The 3,302-nt window shown below is 44.1% G+C and overlaps 1 non-coding gene across 1 annotated transcript; it reads left to right on the top strand.

The window, feature by feature from the left end:
* Window positions 1–336: 336 nt before the first annotated feature.
* On the top strand, window positions 337–410 carry TRNAI-GAU. Its single transcript has one exon. It is a non-coding gene; the product is annotated as a tRNA-Ile (tRNA).
* Window positions 411–3,302: the final 2,892 nt, after the last annotated feature.

The raw sequence follows: 3,302 nt of genomic DNA, 5'->3' as shown, positions 1-3,302 counted from the left end.
TTAAAATTGCTTTTTCTTTTGTTCTCTCTTATTTGACCACTTTGGTTAAACAACTTGACCAGACAACTCAAACAGAAACAGTAACTGGACAGGGATGATGGAAACAAGGGGTCCCCTACTAGCTTGAAAAATATAGCTCACCTCCTTCCCTGTGCGTGGTGGTTTAACTTTTTTGAAAGGTTTGTTGGGGCACAGCCTCTGGCGTCAGACTGCCCGTTAGAATCCCAGCTCCACCATCTACTAGCTGTGTGATCTTGGGGAACTCACTCAACCCCTCTGAGCCTCATTTCTCTAATCTATAAAATGGAGATGTTAATAGTGTCTACTTGAGGGGCTGGTTGGTTAGCTCAGTTGGTTAGAGCGTGGTGCTGATAACACCAAGATCCAGGGTTCAATCCCTGTACCAGCCAGCTGCAATAATAATAATAATTAATAATAATAATAGTGTCTACTTGAAAAGATTGTTTAGTACCTATTTCTAAGAGTTGTCATGAGGATTAAATGAGATAATCCTGCCTGGCACATGGCAAGCACTTTACAGGTGGGGAAACTGAGGCTCAGCTCAAGTGGTCTGTATAAAGATTTAAAATCTGCTCCTCTAACTTCCAATTCTACTCTACTTCAAAGCATAGGTTTTGTGGAGCTTACACAAAGCCAGAAAGTGGCTTTGTGGATGGAATAAAAATTAATTTGAGATTGTGAAGTCACACAAAATGTATGGATCAGAGAAAGAAAAACTAAAACGTAAAGATAGCTGTGACACAGAAAAGAACCAGGAGGTTAATGAGAGAAGAGAAAAGGACTAGAGATGGGCAGAGGGGCGTAATGGCTGTCAGAGATAGTAAGGCCTGGAAGTTGTCATTTTCCAGAAAAGAAAACTGAGGCATGAGGCAGTCACATGCACCTCCAACAGTGAGAGCTGCAGAGATCTGGAAGGAATCGCATCCTCAGGATGCTGCTGAAGAACTTTCTCATTCTGGTGAGAGCTGCTCATCAGCTTCAGCCTCCCGAGCTCCGGGTGTTGCTTTCTGGAAAGACTTTGGAATCTTGCCCCAGGCTGCCCATAACCGCGGTCAGACAGGCAGGGCCGGTGGAGTGAGGAAGCACACACCACACATCACAGCCTGCTCTCCTGTCTTTTGCTTTACTTTAATTCCTCAAGGAACAGGAGACAGATAACCTTTCAATAATCCGAAACTCCAATAAAAAGAAGCTCTCTCTGAAAAGTACACAGTGTTTGGAAGGCTTTAGTGTTTAGTAGACTTTAAAGATTTTCATCACCCCTCCAATTTCTCTGTGTGCTTTGGAGGCATTGAGGTGAGTAATATTAGCTGAATAAAAGGTCACTGCCACAAGAGCTGTTTTTAGCTAAATAAATTTGACATGGCAGGGTCGAAAGCTCTAGATAGATATGAAGTTGCGGATCATACGCCTGAGCAGGTTCAACTATCATTTCTCACACACGCAGGCAGGGATAGGGGAAGCTCTTTCACTCTATATGCTTGCTCGTAAATTTTTTTCTTCTCTGTTTTGACTCTTTTTCTATATTCTCACTCTCATTTCCTCTATAACTTCCTTCAAGCTCCACCTGGCCTTGCAACAGGGAACATTTTCACTTAAATACTATTTTTCTTGTTCTCCAACTTGACTGTGCATCAGGATTATCTGGAGGGCCTGTGGTAACGCTGATTGCTGGGCCCCATCCCCAGAGTTTCAGATGTAAGAGGTCAGGGTGGGAACTGAGAACTGGTATTTCTAGCAAGTTCTCAGGGGATGCTATGCTGGTGGTCTGGGGCCCACACTAGGAAGAATGACCTGTCTTTAACCACGCCCTGGGTTCTGCCTTAGCCAGCGCTGCCATCACTCTGAACTTTTGTCTCGTGGTGGTTCCAAGGAGACCTTCGTCATCCTTGTTGCAGCGCTCAGTTCAAAACCCAAAGATGCACCAAAGAAGCTTCCAGAAGGGGCTGTGGAAGTCAGCCTGAGAGCCAGGCAATGCCAGGTGACATTAAGTCTTGAGCAGCTAGTCCCAAAACCATCCCAGAGGAACTCTGACCTTTCTTTACTCCCAACACAGGTGCAGGTTTCATGTTTGTCTTTGTTTTCTCGTACTTCTGGGCTGGGTGCTGGGGGGTGGCTTCGGTCAGAGGCCCTGAAACCCCCAGAGCACCCTGGAGCCAAGCAGTTCTCCCAGCTATCCTCTGACCCAGGAATGCCAGAGACCTCCAGAGTGATCTCCATCATCACTGTCCTTTAGCCAGGGTGGCAATGGAGGGTGGGGAGAGCACAGCAGGGCATTGTTTGAGGTCAAGTCTAATGCTCAGTCCTCGTCTTAAAAATTGAAAAATAAATAAAACATAAGGTTCATTTCTAGTTCTTCGGAAAGTAGACAGTGGAAATCACTGAAAAGATATAAATTGTTTTCCATTGAAAGTAATAAATATATTAGATTAGAAATAATAGGTATATTTCCTAAAGGATTAAGTGAAACCTTATTCGGGCAATCCTCCTGACAGTCTAAATTTCTAAGTAGGCTAGCCATTTAAAAGGAAACTATGCACGCTCTTTGACTCTTGTAATTCACAGTTTAGCAAGCATACAGTTTTCCTAGGAAGCTTCTGGTGTGTTTCGGGAAGGCGATGGGGCCCTTCACTGGTTTTTCAGGTGCTGCCCTCTTGTGGTCTCCTGAACACATGCAGCTAAATCTTTCTTCTGGATTCTGCTCATCTATTTCCTCCAATCAGCAGGAGCAGAGCTCAGGACTTGACGTCTCCCACCAAAGCGGGCAGATGATGGAGGTTCGCCACAACACAGCTGTTTCTGCAGGTCTGAAACTGTTTCTGCGGCTGGTGCTTCATCAATATTTTGGGTAGAGAGGTTAAAAAAAATCATTGAGGCAGGTAATATTGATTTTTCTAGATGTTGTTAAGATAAAATTTGAAAAGTAAGAAAGAAAACGGGTTTATGTATGTGACTGAGTGTGTGTTGGATATGCATATAAATACATGAATGAAGAGGGAGAGAGACAGAAGAAGAGAGAATGGGAGAGAGGGGAGGGGCGGATATTCATCTTGCTCCACTGTCCTGCCCGTGAGGACTAGCAGAAAGAGCAGGTGAGTGAACATGCACAGACAGCAACCTTTCAGGGCCTCGGCTGCCTCACTGTAAAAGGATGTCGTTGAATAGATAATCTCTAACGTCACTTTTCGTTCCAAATTCTGATTCTACTTAAAGCAAAATAGAAAAGAACTTTGTTTTATTTACATGCTACCTTCTTTTTGCATCCACTGGGATTTTCAATA

This window comes from Galeopterus variegatus, unplaced genomic scaffold (assembly GCF_000696425.1).
Source record: "Galeopterus variegatus unplaced genomic scaffold, G_variegatus-3.0.2 Scaffold2042, whole genome shotgun sequence".
Lineage (NCBI taxonomy): Eukaryota > Metazoa > Chordata > Mammalia > Dermoptera > Cynocephalidae > Galeopterus > Galeopterus variegatus.
The sequence above is the reverse complement of the archived record's forward strand: the minus strand, read 5'-3'. Positions and strand labels throughout refer to the sequence as shown.